Below are 17588 nucleotides of genomic sequence, written 5' to 3'. Positions count from 1 at the left end.
CTATTATTTTCCTCCAGAGCCCTCACATTTTCTTGAAAACCACTGTGGACCAAACAAGGCTTGCTTAGGAGGTAACGGCCTGGAAGGGCATCATAAAAGCTGCCGTTTTGCAAAGCACTTTCTCTGCCTGTCACATCCCTGGGGAGTAGTTTTATTTCTAAAGGTCCCATTATACACATAAGGAAACTGAGTCGTGTAGAAATTAGGAAATGAATTCACAGTTGCAATTAATTAGGAAGTGAGGGAGCAAACATTCCAAGCAAGTGGTTGGGCTTCTGACCACTGCTCCACACACTGCCCACAGCGTAGGGTCAGCTCTAGGCTCAGGCCGTGGATGCTCAGGATTGCCCAGGGCTCCAAGCTCAGCTCCACACCCATACCAATCCCCACATAATCACCTCAAGTCACCTCCCAGTGCCCTACTGGTTCTCTGAGCTGCCTTTGACTGTTTCCTGGAAACTGACATCAAGGTTGACTGATAGAGACAAGAGCTCAGCCTTGGCCAGAAGGAAAAAGAGGAGGCATGAGAGTAGCAAGGGAGTGTCTCTGGCTCTCTTGGCGGGAGTCTGCCAGCAGGCACCTTATTATGCTGTGAGAGTACACGCAAGCCCCCCTCTGGCCCATTCATCATTGTTCTGCAAAGTCCATTGCTTTGACGCAGTAGCCTTGATGGCGGTTTTTCCTGTAGCTCCCGGCTTCCACAATCTAGAAAGCAGGGCAATGGGTAATCAGTCTCACCCTCACTAGGCCAAATGGGAGAAATGCTCCTGCGGACATGACCTCCCAGTGTGGGTGAGCAAAAGGGCAGGCAGAGGTTTTTAAATGAAACGGCTGGCTTGTGGAAGCCTGTCTCCAAACAGAGGCAGCGTGAAGATGAATGGCGTGGCTGCCTGAAGCCCAGACAGTGTCCTTTTGCTCAGACTTTGTCAGAATCAGGGATGGGCTAGGGATAGGCTGTGCATGGAGAGCTCAGTCACTCTGGAAGGCAAGAGAGTAGGCACTGGTTTCCAGAGATGGCCATGAGAGGAAGTTCTTGTCCTTCTCTCACTGAGAGAAATAAGGGGGAGAAGCTCAAAGGATCACTCTGGCCTCTCCCTTCTGAAGCCTTGGAGAAAGTTCTGCCACAGGTAGGGCTAACCATCTGCTCAATAGGAACCCAGCACAGCCATTAGCACACAAACTCCAGAGTCCAGTAACCTGGGCTTCATTCCTGACTTCCCTATTTTTCTAGCTGTATGATCTTGGCCATATTACTTGTCTACTCTGAACCCAAATTTCCTAAACAGTGAAACAGACAAAATAAACATCACTGGATTTTTGAGGTTCACAAGGTATAACCCAGGTGCATAAACTGTGCAGGACATAATAAGTCTTTGATAACTGTTAACTGTCACCAGTCTTATCATGGACAGAACATAGGGCTCACTCATAAGGATACTCTGGTCAGCCTTCAAGATGGGAAAGACATATTTGGGTCCTCAAACGGTCACCATGTCCAAGCAAAGGCCTTGGAGGCATGGGGAGGTGAGAGTTTTATTATGAGACTAAAAGAATAATAAAATATTTTAATCAGCATAGCACTAACTGCTCGAACAAATAAACCCCCAAATTTCAGTGGTTTAACAAAATATAAGTTATTTTTTACTCGTGTAACCGACCAGGTGTTCCCAGTTGGCAGGCAGCTTGGCTCATCTTTAACCCACGGCCACAGCCTCACCCTGCTTGTGAGGACAATGAGGTGGTAGAAAGGGAGAGAGTGTTGAGGAGAGAGTATGGGAGGTTTGCATCAGCCAGGCCTGGGAATGGAGCGAATCCCATCAGCCCTCATTCCATTGGTCAGAACTCAGTCACATGACCTCATTGAACTACAGGGGAGGCTGGGAAATAGCTAGGGAATATTTGGAGAAAAAGGAAGTGAGTTTGGTAGACACATTTGATAAGCAGAAATGAACAATTAGAGTATCACTTCTCAAGAGACCAGGCCCTCTGCTGGAGCCTTGTCATCCATGTTAGGAAGGGATTTGGTGTGGAGAGGCACTACTGAGACTCCATATCTTAAAATTTATCAGAGTCATGTGACCCCAAGTTGATCCTTTCTTTTTTTTGGCCCGCCTTTGATTCTGAGCCGATGCACATGGCAGGATAAATGTGGGACATGTTCTCTCCTGAAAGAGTAGCAATTACAGACATGACATCAAAGAGAAGTGAGAGAAGCCGACCTCTGTTTCTCTTGAGGATGAAAAAAAAAAGAGGGATCCAGTCCCCAAAACCAAGCTTTAAGAAACTAGTTGATACAAGAGTCCTTATTCTTTCATTTGAGTCCATGAATTGACACATGCCCAATCTTAGTTGGTTTTCCACCGCTATAAAATAACACCACAGACTGCATACTTTGTAAAGAATAGAAGTTTATTTGGCTCATGGTTCCAGGTGCTGGGAAGTTCAAGAGCATTGCACTGGTATCTGGTGAGGGTCATCTCATGGCAGAAGGGCCGAAGCAAGTATGCAAGACAAGATACAGGAGGACCTTATATCACTCCTGTGATAACTAAGCCACTCCAAGGTAACAGCATTAATCCATTCATGAGGGCAGAACCCTTAACAGCTAATCACCTCCTAAAGTCCCAACCTCTTAATACTGTTACAATGGTAATTAAGTTTCAAAGTCAATTTTGGAGGGGACATTCAAACCATCACATGTCCCCATTATTTTGGGCAAGTTGACCAAACCAGACTCACTCAGATTATACTGACACTGGACTCTCAGTTATCTTGGCAGCTAGGAAAATGTGAGTCAATCCTTGAACAACAGATTCTGTTTGCCACATTGTCACAGCTTGAAGCCAGAAGATGGTCATGATATGGTCTCCTAAGAACAAGGCTTGGGTTTTAATTAACAGTTCACTGATTTCTGAAAAGAGAAAAGATTCAAAACTGTGTCATGTAATCCAGTCACAAGCTATCATCCAATTATCTGCTGGTCATTCTAATCAACTTTCAACAGGTCACTATGTGGTCACTGACATCCAGGCATTCACTGGATGATAGGAGAGTCATTCTGGTTCTTTCTAGAGAATAGCTATATCTGATGACCAAGTACATGGAAATGCAACAGATAGCCTTGTGAATAACAATTTTATTGTTAATATAGTATGTTTTCTCTGAGTTTCAACTGTGAACTACTATATAGATATGGCATTGATCTCACTGTGTTTCCATTTTCACATCTAAAAAACAGAAATTTAGTGTTACTCCCCATATAAATTAGCTTGTTATTTAATAAATATTCACTCTCTTTCCCTAAACTTTATGGGAGCAGTGCACTTCCCTGTCACACAATATTAGACTTAACCATGTAACTTGCTTTGGCCATTGGAATGTGGATATAAGTGACAGTACACCACTTCTGATCCTAGGTCCTAAGAAACATTGTGTAATTCTATTCACCTCTCTAAGGGCTTCCAACCTCCACCATAAGAAGGCCTTCCCTCTGCCCTAGATAAATGCTACCCCTTCACCCTGGCCCCATAATGAAAATGTGTAGAACAGAGCCACTGATCCAACCCCAGCTACCTCACAGACGTATAAGCAAAAAATACTTATATTCTGCTGAGTTTGGGGATGGCTTGTTACACAGCATTATGGTGGAAAAGGCTAACTGATACATTCTCCATATGGCAAGAATATAGCAGCATGGTCATTTTGTAATAGAAGACAACTTACATAATCCAGCAATGGTCGTGAGTTTCTTAATAGCCCTAAGGTTGGACTGTGTTTTTGAACATGAGCTCTTCTCTTTTGTCAGATCAGTCCTGTGTGTCAGGTACCAAGGAACTTGTTTTCCTTCCAGCAGGCAGTTTTGCATATGGCTCTCTCTTCATTTGCTGGACAAGTGAAGTAGAACTTAGAGCTAATTCTGTTCTTCATTTGGAAAGTTTATCATTTTATTGTACATCTCCAAGTCAGGTTGGCCACACAAATCCTGTTTTTGAGAGTGCAAATTTTCTCCTTTCCAAGGAAGGCAGAGATAACGACTCTAGCACAGATGGAGGAGATTTCTTCAGGGAAGGAAAGCAGCATTTAGGTTGGTTAATGCCCTCCCTCGTGAGCCATTGTATTCTTGTTTGGGGTTTCTGGGCCCTCAATTTGGATACAGCAAGGCTCTTCAATGGAGATTTATGGCATGGAAACAGTCAACAAGAGCACATGAATCAATCTGAGAAGCCATCTTGCTCTCCATATAGTACACTTCCTTCTGCTTCCCCCAAGTATTTACCCTTTTCTTGCAATCATTATTTATCTGATGAACCACATTAAAGCAGCTTCATGGGTATATTAGCCAAAGGGTATCATACTACACGTGTTAATATGATTGCTGCCTTGCTCAAATATGTGGTTTTATTTATGATCTATTTTACAAAGCATCATATATTTCTATTATGAATATGTGCTAGGGAATATCACCTTGGGTCCAGTCATATTCTACATTGCAGAGGGAAGTGGGTAACTCTGAAATCTCCTTAGTTGTTAATTCTTCACACCAATATTCTAGGATAACTCTTCTCTAGCCTGGGTTCCAGACAAGGAGTATTGTTAATGTTAGGAAGATCTACACGGAATGCTGCCACTTCCCCTCTCCAACCTGTGCTCTCCCCAATCCACATACCTTTCCTAGGTAATTTCATCAATATCCATGGCTTTAAGCGTCATCTTTTTACTGAGAATGCTTATAGTTAGACCTCCAGCCAGAATACACCCCTGAGCTCCAAATTCACCAAAAACAACAGGATATTTGACACCTCCATTTTGATCACTTATAGACATTTCAAACATACTACATCCAAATGGAATTCTTAATCCACTCTCTCTACCCACATACAAACACCACATCTCCAAATGTGATTTTCTTCCAACTTCCCTACTTTCGGTAAATGACATTTTTATCCTTTCAGGCGATTAAGTCAAGAGTCTGGAGTTATCCATGCTCCTCTGTTTCTCTGAGCCCTGATAATTAATGTCTTACATACTGAATCCTACGGAGTCTATTTTCAAAACACATGTAGAGTTCATTCACTTTTCTCCACCATTACCACTCTAGCCGAGCACCATTAACTCTTCTCTAGGCTTTTACAAACTCTTCTACTTGGTCCTCCTCTTCTTGTTCTCCCCATAGTCACCCAGTTGTGTGTGGGTTTTTGTTTTTGTTTTTCTGAGACAGTCTCACTCTGTCACCCAGGCTGGAGTGCAGTGGTGCAATCTCGACTCACTGCAAGCTCCACCTCCCAGTTCACACCATTCTCCTGCCTCAGCCTCCCGAGTAGCTGGGACTACAGGTGCCCACCACCACACCTGGCTAATTTTTTTACATTTTTAATAGAGACAGGGTTTCACTGTGTTAGCCAGGATGGTCTCGATCTCCTGACCTCGTGATCCGCCCACCTCAGCCTCCCTAAGTGCTGGGATTATAGGCATGAGCCACTGCACCTGGCCGTGTGTGTTTTTTCTAATGTGAGTCAGTCCCCATTATAGTTATCTTCAAAACCTTCCAGTGACTTCCTGTTGTAAAAAAAAAATCACATACTTAGTGGCTTAAATCAACAAAAGCTGATTATTTTACAGCTCTGGGGGTCAGAAGTTTGACCTGCATCTTGTGAGCTAAAACCAACGTATCAGGAAGACTGGCTTCTTCCTGGGAGCTCCAGTTGGGGGATCAATTCCTTTCCTTTCCCACCTTCTGGAGGCTGCCTGCATTCTTTGGCTCATGGCCCCATATCACTCCAACCTCTGCTTCTGTTGCCCTATCTTCTCCCTCACTCTGACTCTCCCACCTCTCCCTTATAAGGAAACTTCCCACGGCATAGGGATCACCCCATGCCTAAGGGCATTTCAAGATCCTTAACTCAATCACATCTTCAAAGTCCCTTTTGCCACAGCATAATATATTCACAGGTTTTGGGGATTAGGATATGGGGGCCTAATTGGGAACCATTCTTCCATCTATCATATTTCCTGTCTCACTTAGAACAAAATTAAGTTGTTTTCCTGGCCTATAAGACCCAACACTATCAGAGACCTTCTACCTCTCAAATTGCATGCCCTGTACTCTCTCCCTTATCCAGTCAAACCCCAACTGGTTTTCTCACCATGCCTCAAACATGTCAGTCCTGCTCTATCTGCTGTAGCTAGGAACTCTCCCAAAATACTCACACTTCCTCATGTAATCCAGGTCTCTGCCTAAACGCAACTTATGGAAAGGGCTTCCCTGACCAACAGTCTAATATAGAACCCCCAACCATACATGTACAAACACACACACACGCTCACATACATATACACACGCATGCGCACACATACCCCACAAATACCCTGTATATGAACATATACACCACACACACATACCCCATCATTGTCCTTACCCAATCTTATGTTTTTTTCTTTGGAGCTTATATAGTATATATTTGTTTGATTCTTTATTTATTATTAAGTCCTCTGTTCTATATGTAAGCTCTGTGAGAGCAGGGACTTTGCTTTTGTTCACTGCTCTTCATACAGCACCTCAAGAGTGCCTGGTGCACAGGAAGCATTCAGTACGTATTTAGTGAAAGAAAATGAAATAATAATAGAATTAGATAGGTGCAGTGAGTTATATACAAGGGGTTTGGCTAACTATAATTGTTTAGAGTAAGATTTAATAGAGAAGGGAAAAGCTAGGCAAAATTTTGAGGGATGAATAGACATCCAGCAAGTGAACAGAAAACATATCAACCCTCCCAGGGTTGATACTCCCCTGGTGAAAGGAGAACATTGAATTTGTGGAGCAAGAAGGCTGAAAACTCTTTTACCTCAAGGAAAATAACCAAAGGGCTTCTTCTCTTGGGCCACATCTCTTGCTCAGATGCTCACTGATTAATAATTGTTTTATTTTTTCAGTTCACCCAGGGCTGCTTGCCAGTGCCAACCAAGGCAGGCAAATGAACTCAAGTGTAATTGGGGAAAACTATCCATACTGAGTGAGGAGCCAGGGCCTTTCTGGTGGGAGATTTTGAACAATGGTAAAATGGAGTTTAGCTAGACTGCATCTTGGGAATGCGGAATCTGTCATTTTCCACTGAATCACGTATTGTTTCAGTCCCTGTGATGCGCCACGTATCCAGAGTGCAATTTTGGCCATTCCCCTGAGGTGCCTATGGTCCAGTGACCCTCTTCATGCTAGTTCTCTGCCCAGGGTGAGGGTCACAGGAGTTAAGATCTCATTCCTCCCGAAAGGGAGGGGAAGCTCAGCCAGCTGGACTTCAGTTCGAAGTTAGACAAGGTAACTGAATACGGTAATGGGACAGTCTACAGAATGGGGGATTGCGTCTATATTGATTACATCGAAGATCCTAATTTTCCATGCCTCCCTGATTTTTTGGTAGTGTCCTCACACTGATTCTTGTGGCTTGCTTTGGCCAACTGGATCAGAGCTTTGATAAAGTGCCTGAGCAATCTGTTTCTCTCTTGGACCTGGTGCCACAGCCATGAGACCATGCCCAGGTTTGCTTATAGGAGGAGGTAAGAAATACATGAGGGAAAGCTACCGTGTCCCATTAAAGATCATCCATCCTTGAACAACTGTCCCCAAGTAGTTCTGCTAACTGACCACAGATATATTAATGTGCCCAGCCCAGATCATCTGAGCCTCAACCAGATCAGTGGAACTATCCAGATGTCAGTTACTCATGAGAAATGGTAAACAGTTGTTGCTTAAGCCACTAAATTTGGGGGTGGTTTGCTACACAGCAGTAGCCACCTGACACAGGGTAAAGAGAGATTGTCCTGGAAGGGGCCAACACAGAGAAGTATGGTTTGGTTAATTATAATTGTTTAGAGTAAGACTTAATAGAGAAGGGAAAAGCTAGGCACAATTGTGAGGGATAAATAGACATTAAGCAAGTGAACAAAACACTTATCAATCCTCCCCAGGGTTGATACTCCCTTGGTGAAAGAAGAACATTGAATTTGCAAACCAAGAAGGCTGAAAACCCTTTCACCTCAAGGAAAATAACCAAAGAGCTTCTGCTCTTGGCCCTTGTCTCTTGCTCAGATATGCTTGTTGGTTAATCAGTTTTTTTCAGTTCATCCAGGGCCGCTTGTCAGTGTCAACCAAGGCAAGCAAATGAACTCTGGTGCAAGTGGGGAACATTACACCAGAGTTCATTTGCTGCTGTGTCCCACGGCTAGGTTGCTGACTGCTGGCCCGCTGGACAGAGTTACCTGGCCACAGGTTCACATCTAAAACCTTCAAAAGCCAGGATGTGCCGCTTGCCTGAGGGTGGTTGGCTTAGTCATTGTGGTGGTTCTGCCCCCACTGTTTGGACTGGTCAGTCATATTATTTTAGGCATCTAGAAAAACAAGTCTGAGCTGACGCTGACGGCCTGTGAGAGGCTCAGGAAAAGAGAAGAGAACAAAAAGAAGTTCTCTCTCTACCCATAAGGAAAGATGCTCCTTAGAAATCAAGGGCAGGGTGTGATGCTTAAGAAGTCATCCTCCCCTGCAGGCTCAGCAGCTTCCCAGACATGACCTTGAAGAAGCAACATCTACAGCAAAACAAGCACAATTTCAGCGACTCCCTCTGAAGTTTTACCAATGTTTGATGGACACAGATAGATATTCCTCAGACAGCAGAGATTTCTCTCTCAGATTCGCCCCCTCCTTGGAAGAAAATCAGCTGGACAGAATCTTTTTTTTTTTTTTCCCAAATGTAAAACATTATTTCCCAACAAAAGAAGTGAGATGTTTTCTACAGCTGCTCCACATCCATTATGTGTTTGCAGAAGCATTGTTTGTAAGGTTTTTATGATGCAAAAAAATAATTAAGACAAGAGGCATTTCTTGTCTCTGAATCTTTTTTGTTTAAACATGTTTTGCAAATGGCCAATATCTCCTGTTACTTAGGTTAGCTTCCAGAAAATGTTAGCACTTGATTATAAAATCAGCAGCTAATGTGCTTAATGACTTTCCATTATACCCAACAATAGCTGCAGTGTGTTTTAAAAATGCATTTGCATTCATACTTCTTCGACCTATCCATCAGAACATTGAGACAACCATGCTCTAACCATTTACTAATAATTTCCCTGGTTAACCTGGGGGTCTTCCGTGTGGTGTACCCAGAAAGGGAAGAAAGTGCCTTCTGGAGGGAAGAGCAAAACTTGGCTCATGACCCAGCTTTGTCTTTCAAGAGCCCAGAGCCTATGTGTTTAATATTTAATAGGATGCTGGGCTCCCCACAAGCTAGTGAACCTCATGTCTCAACGGGGAAGATCATAGGGAAAAGGGCCAGGATTGGTGCTAAGGGGAGCCCAGCAAAGAGGAATGGAAGATCTGGATGTTGAGGGGTGCCTGGGGGCAGAAAACAGAGGAATGAACTGTGTCTCCCCAAAATTCACATGCTGATGTCCTCACCCCCAGTACTTCAGAGTTTGGCTGCATTTGGAAATAGGGCCTGGAGAGAGGTAATTAAGGAAAAACTAAGTCATATGGGAAAGTCCAAATTTAGTATGACTGCTGTCTCTCCTTATAAGAAGAGGAAATTTGGACACAGACATCTACAGGGGTAAGACCACATGAAGACACGAGGAGCAGTGGCCAGCTATCTGCAGGCCAAAGAGAGAGGCCTCAGAAGAAATCAACCCTACCAAAAACTCCTGGTCTCCAGAACTGTGAGAAAATAAGTTTATATTGTTTAAGCCATCCAGTACTTTGTTATGGTAGCCCCAGCAAACAAACACAGGCAGACTCTAAAAACATCCACATCACAGTCCAGACACAGAGTGGTTTCTGATGGTTTTCACTATAGGTATTCACCAGTGTGGTTCCTTTATAAGCTTTGCTACCCATTTCCATAAAATAAGCTACATGCAATGGGGATTCGAGCTCTCCTTAGAACCACTAGCCCTATCCCACCCCTCACACCACAGTCTGCCCTGTCCTCCATGCCCCTGGCTCCTCCCAGGACTGGTCACTGATGTCCTCTCCTGCCTGGTCTTCCAGGCCTGTTGCTCTGTATTCAGCCAATTTGCTGCTGTACCTTTCCTCTCTTGTCATAATTCCATAATCACTTTTTTGGCTTTCCTTCCTCACACCATATGTCCTGTTTGTTCCAAACTTGGCCTTTCTCATTCCGGGGCAGGCCTCCCAATCAGCAATGCCACAGACACTTAAGCACAAGTCAAGTAAATTTTGTTCTAGCACAGTACTTCTCAAACTTTAATGTGCATGAGACACCTGGGGATCATGTTAATCTTGTTAAAATGCCAATTATGATTGGCCTGACTGCAGCCTGGGATTCTGCATTTCTAACAAAGTTGTAGGTGTCTCTGAGGCTGCAGGTATAAGGATCACCTTTGAATAGCTCTAGCCCATGGCTTCCCAACCTTAGCACTGCTGGCCTTTGGGGCCAGATAATTCCTTGTGGTAGGGGCTGTCCTGAGTATTATAGGATATTTAGCAGCATTCCTGCCCTCAACCCAGTGGATGCCAGTAGCACCTCCAGTTGTGACAACCAAAATGTCTCCAAGCAGGCATTATGCTATCTGACTTCAAACTATACTACAAGGCTACAGTAACCAAAACAGCATGGTACTGGTGCCAAAACAAAGATATAGACCAATGGAACAGAACAGAGCCCTCAGAAATAATACCACGCATCTACAACCATCTGATCTTTGACAAATCTGACAAAAACAAGAAATGGGGAAAGGATTCCCTATTTAATAAATGGTGTTGGGAAAACTGGCTAGCCATAAGTAGAAAGCTGAAACTGGATCCCTTCCTTACACCTTATACAAAAATTAATTCAAGAGGGATTAGAGACTTAAATGTTAGACCTAAAACCATAAAAACCCTAGAAGAAAACCTAGGCAATACCATTCAGGACATAGGCATGGGCAAGGACTTCATGTCTAAAACACCAAAAGCAATGCAACATAAGCCAAAATTGACAAATGGGATCTAATTAAATGAAAGAGCTTCTGTACAGCAAAAGAAACTGCCATCAGACTGAAAAGGCAACCTACAGAATGGGAAAAAAATTTTGCAATCTACTCATCTGACAAAGGGCTAATATCCAGAACCTACAAAGAACTCAAACAAATTTACAAGAAAAAAACAAACAACCCCATCAAAAAGTGGGCAAAGGATATGAACAGACACTTCTCAAAAGAAGACATTTATGCAGCCAACAGACACATGAAAAAATGCTCATCATCACTCGCCATCAGAGAAATGCAAATCAAAACCACAATGAGATACCATCTCATACCAGTTAGAATGGCGATCATTAAAAAGTCAGGAAACAACAGGTGCTGGAGAGGATATGGAGAAATAGGAACAGTTTTACACTGTTGGTGAGACTGCAAACTAGTTCAACCATTGTGGAAGACAGTGTGGCGATTGCTCAAGGATCTAGAACTAGAAATACCATTTGACCCAGCCATCCCATTACTGGGTATATATACCCAAAGGATTATAAATCATACTGCTATAAAGACACACACACACACACACGTATGTTTACTGCGGCACTATTCACAATAGCAAAGACTTGAAACCAACCCAAATGTCCATCAATGACAGACTGGATTAAGAAAATGTGGCACATATACACCATGCAATGCTATGCAGCCATAAAAAAGGATGAGTTCACGTCCTTTGTAGGGACATGGATGCAGCTGGAAACCATCATTCTTAGCAAACTATCGCAAGAACAGAAAACCAAACACCACATGTTCTCACTCATAGATGGGAATTGAACAATGAGAACACTTGGACACAGGAAGGGGAACATCACACACCAAGGCCTGTTGTGGGGTAGGGGGAGTGGGGAGGAAGAGCATTAGGAGATATACCTAATGTAAATGATGAGTTAATGGGTGCAGCACACCAACATGGCACATGTATACATATGTAACAAACCTGCATGTTGTGTACATGTACCCTAGAACATAAAGTATAATAAAAAAATACATATTTTTGTATCACTATAGTAAATCTTTGTCATTCATAATGAATCATAGAATAATTAATGACAAGATTTGCAAACTATTTCTCCAGTTCATTGAATTTGAAAATAGTCTTCCTACAAATCATTCTTTCTCATCATTAGCTGTCATCTCATAGTGCCTAATTTCTTTCTGTTCTGAAGCTGGGAAAAGAGGAACAAAACTAAGAATTAATGGTAATAAAGCTTTAATGAATTTGGTTGTGGAAAAAAAAATGCCTCCAAGCATTGCCAAATATCTCCAAGGAAGAGGTAAGGGGGAAATGGCTTCTCAAACCTCTATGCATAATTTCTGGTGTTACTTCCTGAAGTCTTCTGACCACAGTATCTATTGAAAAGGAAAAAAAGAAAAAAGAAAGCACCCATGATGTGCTGAGTAACTGAGGAGGTAGCTTGCTGTAGAAAATGACCACTTCAGGGACTTCAGTGCCCCAGACCCATGATGGCTACAAGGAGCAGCTACATGATTTGTGGGCCCCAGTGCAAAATGAAGCTATGGGGCTTCTTATTCAGAAATTATTAAGAAATTCAGGAAAGGAACAGCAGAGCATTAAACCAAACACTGTGTGACTATATAGGTGACACATTCATAAAACTGGCCCTACTGGCCATCCTGAAGGCCAATGAAGGGATTCATACTCATCACCTCCACTGGTTGGGATGATCCGCCACAAAGCAATCTCCCAGGAGTGTTAAGATCACCAGTAGCCTGGTGCAAGTTTGATGAGCTGAACATGAGAAGAACAGCTGTTTTCAACCTGTTCTGTTTTGTTCAATTTGTGGTTCAATATATTTCCCACCAAGAAGGTGAAGGACTTGACTCCTTTTTAAACACTCCAATTGGTAACAAAGGACCAAAGAAGGCTATAAAGATGCTGAAGATGCTCACTCTTAGCAAAGTTATTTGGTACAATGACAGAGGGGCCAGTGTGGGTGAACTGAGAATTGAATTCATTGACATATTGTGGTAAAAGTTTCCCAACTCAATTTCTCCTGAATAGGAGGAGACTTTCCATGTATTCTCATTGTTTAACTTCCACTTACATGTGAGAACATGCAGTATTTGCTTTCTGCACATATACCCATGAGCCTTAAATTAAAGAAAAAAAAAGAAAAAGAAAAAGAAAAGGAGACTGTCGTGGAGAACTCAGGCTACTAGCATAAGTAGAAAGCCTTCATTATCTCTTCTCACTTTGCTTTAACCAAGATGTATGGAAATCAGAGCCAGGAATTAGACTAATGGGCAGCCAAACAAGGACACAGAAAAGCCAGGTGCAAATATTTTGTCCCATTCTACAGGTTGTCTGTTTAGTCTGTTGATAGATTCTTTTGCTGTGCAGAAGCTCTTTCATTTAATTAGATCCCATTGGTTGATTTTTGCATTTGTTGCAACTGCCTTTGGCATCTTCATCATGAAATCTTTGCTAGTTCCTGTGTCCAAAATGGTATTGCCTAGATTGTCTGCCAGGGTTTTTATAGTTTTGGGTTTTACATTTAAATCGTTAATACATTTTGAGTTGGTTTTTGTATACAGTGTAAGGAAGAAGTCTAGTTTCAGTCTTTTGCATATGGCTAGCCAGTTATCCCAGCACCATTTATTGAATAGGGAGTTCTTTCCCCGTTACTTGTTTTTGTCAACTTTGTGAAAGATCAGATGGTTGTAAGCGTGCAGCCTTGTTTCTGGGCTCTCTATTCTGTTCTGCTGGCCTATGTGTCTGTTTTGTACCAGTAACATGCTGTTTTGAAAACTATGCCTCTGAAAAAGGCCTAATATTCAGCATCTATAAGAAAGTTAAACTAATTTATAAGAAAAAAAGGGCTGGGGGGCCGGGCGCGGTGGCTCACGCCTGTAATCCCAGCACTTTGGGAGGCCGAGGCAGGTGGATCAAAAGGTCAGGAGATCAAGACCATCCCGGCTAACATGGTGAAACCCCATCTCAACTAAAAATACAAAAAATTAGCCTGGCGTGGTGGCGGGCGCCTATCGTCCCAGGTACGCGGGAGGCTGAGGCAGGAGAATGGCGTGAACTCGGGAGGCGGAGCTTACAGTGGGACGAGATCGCACCACTGCACTCCAGCCCGGGCGACTGAGCGAGACTCCATCTCAAACAAACAAACAAAAAGAAAGAAAGAACCCCATTAAAAAGCAGACAAATGACACAGGTACTTTTCAAAATAAGACATACACGTGGCCAATAAGCATATGAAGAAAAGTTCAGTACCACTGATCATTAGAGAAGTGTAAATCCAACCCACAATGAGATATCATCTCACACCAGTTAGAATGGCTATTACTAAAAAGTGAAAAAATAACATGAGGCCAGGCACAGTGGCTCACACCTGTAATCCCAGCACTTTGGAGGGTTGAGGCAGGTGGATCACTTGAGATCAGGAGTTCAAGACCAGCCTGGCCAACATGGTGAAACCCTGTTTCTACTAAAAATGCAAAAATTAGCCGGTGTGGGGGCATGTGCCTGTAATCCCAGCTACTCGGGAGGCTGAGCCAGGAGAATCACTTGAATCTGGGAGGTGGAGGTTGCAGTGAGCCAAGATCGCACCAGTGCAATCCATTCTGGGCGAGACAGCAAAACTGTCTCTCGAATAAATACATAAATAACAAATGCTAGAGAGGTCATGGAGAAAAGGGAACACTTCCATACTGTTGGTGGGAATGTAAATTTGTTCAGTCATTGTGGAAAACGGTATGGCAATTCCTCAAAGAGCTGAAAGCAGAACTGACCTAGCAATCTCATTACTGGGTATATACCCAAAGGAATACAAATCATTCTGTCATAAAGACACATGCACATGTATGTTAGTTGCAGCAATATTCACAGTAGCAAAAACATGAAATCAACCTAAATGCCCATCAATGGTAGACTAGATAAAGAAAAGTGGTAAATACACCATGGAATATACATCATGGAATGGTGACATATGCACCATGGAACACTATGCAGCCATAAAAAGAACGAGATCATGTCCTTTGCAGGATGGATCTGGAGACCATTATCCTCAGCACACTAACACAGGAACAAAAATCCAAACACTGCATGCTCTCACTTATAAATGGGAGCCAAATGATGAAAACACATGGACACAAAGAGGGGAACAACACACACTGGGGCCTACTTGAGGTGGAAGATGGAAGGAGAAAGAGAAACAGAAAATACAACGAATGAGTAGTAGGCTTAGTACCTGGGTGACAAAATAATCTGTGCAAGAAACCCCTGTGACACTAGTTTACCTATGTAACAAACCTGCACATGTACTCCTGAACCAAAACAAATGTAAAAAAGAAAAAAGGAAAAACCAGATGCCCCTGAAGGAGCTGGTAAGCAGAAGAGAGCTGGGGACTCATCACTCACAAGGCGCCTGCTGCCTCCTGGCAGAAGCCAGAGCAAACCATCAGCAGCGGGATTCGTAAATAAGCTCCAATGAAGCCTGGATGAAAGAAAATTACAAGTGGGTTATGAACAGGGGGAAAAATAACTACAGCTCTAAATAGGGATAGGAAACAGCTGAATTTAGAGCAAAGGTAAGCAGCCTAATCTCGATAGTCTTGTCTTTCTAATTTGGACTAGAATGCCATTTTCTTTTTTCATTCTTATGGTAAACGTGTAAGTTTCCTTGGGCTGCTATAGCAGTAACCCAAACTGGGTGGCTTAAAACAATAGAGATTTATTCTCTTACAGTTCTGGAGCCCTGAAGTCTGAAACCAAGATGTCAGCAGGACCCTGTTTGCTCCAGAGGCTCTAAGGGGGAGCTGCCTCTTCCAGCTTCTGCTGGCTCCAAGCATTCCTTAGCTCATGGTAGCGTCACTCCAAGCTCAGCCTCCATCTGCACATGCCATTCTATTCTATATTTTCTATCTTTTATAAGGACATTTGTCACTGGGTTTAGGATCTACCTGAGTAATCTAGGGTAATCTCATTTTGAGATCTTTAATTTAACTGCATCTGCTAAAGCCTTGTTCTAAATAAGATAACGTTCACATGGTACAGATACTGATAAGCATCTATCTTCTGGGGGCCCACTATTTAACTCATTACAGTACACAAAAATTAATAGCCTGATGTTTTTGGAAAAATCCTTAATTTTAAAGAAAATACCTAGAAAGACAGATTATGTGCTATGTTGAGGACGACCCAATTCCCCCTGCTTACTTATTTCCATGAAGGAATTTCTATCCCATTCCCTGTAAGACAGCAGGACTAGGTGCTTCTGGTCCTCCGTGTACTCCCTTACTCACTCATTCTTATGGGAGGGTCACAGACTAATCTGTTTGTGAAAAGTAGGGAAGGTTCAACATCCCCTGGGTGAGCAGTCAGAGTAACACCATTCCTCCCCCAGATGATGGCTCCCTGGGTAGCTGGAGACCCTCTACTGGCTGGGAACTTGCTGGGACTGAATCCTGAAAACCTAGTTGCTGAAGATAGGTTCAATGTCTAGATTTAAGGGTTACCTGTAAAAACACTCACTTTGACCTCAGGCCTAAGCTGTGTTCTCCAGTACGGCTAATAGGAGACCCTAAATATGAAAGGATTGGACACTGGCCTTGCTCATTAATATAAAACATCTGATGTTTCACTTGACAGTCGCCTGGTCCTTCAAGTCTATGTTCATCTGGATAAGAGTTTAGAGGGAGGAGCACAACCCCTAAATTTCCCAAAATGCCACTTTTCTTTTCTTTTCAGATGGAGTTTCACTTTGTGGCCCAGGCTAGTGCCATGGTACAATCACAGCTCATTGAAACCTCTGCCTTCCAGGTTCAAGTGATTCTTGGGCCTCAGCCTCCCAAGTGGCTGGGATTACAGGCATGTGACCCCATGCCCAGCTATTTTTTTGGTATTTTTAGTAGAGATGGTGTTTTGCCATGTTGGCCAGGCTGGTCTCAAGTTCCTGACCTCAAGTGATCTGCCTGCCTTGGCCTCCCAGAGTGCTGGGATCACAGGCATGAGCTACAGTGCCCGGTCCAAAATGTCATTTTCATATTTTCTCTGATTTATGCATCCTTAAGCATTGCTGTCATAGCCAAGGCAGGGCCACGACTGCTTACAGGCTCTTAGCCATGAAAACTGAAGTTGTATTATCTAGAAAAGACAGGCAACATTTATAGGTGTGGCCTTGCAAACTAAGACGTAGAAAGTGATAACACATACTACCGTAAAATTCAAAAGGTGAATTGCATAATAACAGTTCTGGACTTGACAGCAAAATGTCAACATAAAATCTTAAATATTTACTCAGCCATATGTTGACTGTAAAATATCAAGCATTCCCTAGAATGAAAGAATAAAGCATTACCCTCATAATACTGAAAAACAAGAAACCACCTAAATGTCAATAACAGATGGTTAAATGAATCCTGGCACCTCCATCCTCTGGGGTAGCATATAGCCACCAAGAAAAATAAGCCATGTTATATAAAAAGAGAAGTTGTAGAACAATATGTAGCATAAGACCCTATTTTTGGTAGAAAAAAGAAACCATATATTTCTATATGTTCCTATAAATGAAATGGTAGGCAAAAAGCTACAGATATTC

Source organism: Macaca mulatta, chromosome 20 (assembly GCF_049350105.2).
Source record: "Macaca mulatta isolate MMU2019108-1 chromosome 20, T2T-MMU8v2.0, whole genome shotgun sequence".
NCBI lineage: Eukaryota > Metazoa > Chordata > Mammalia > Primates > Cercopithecidae > Macaca > Macaca mulatta.
The sequence above is the reverse complement of the archived record's forward strand: the minus strand, read 5'-3'. Positions refer to the sequence as shown.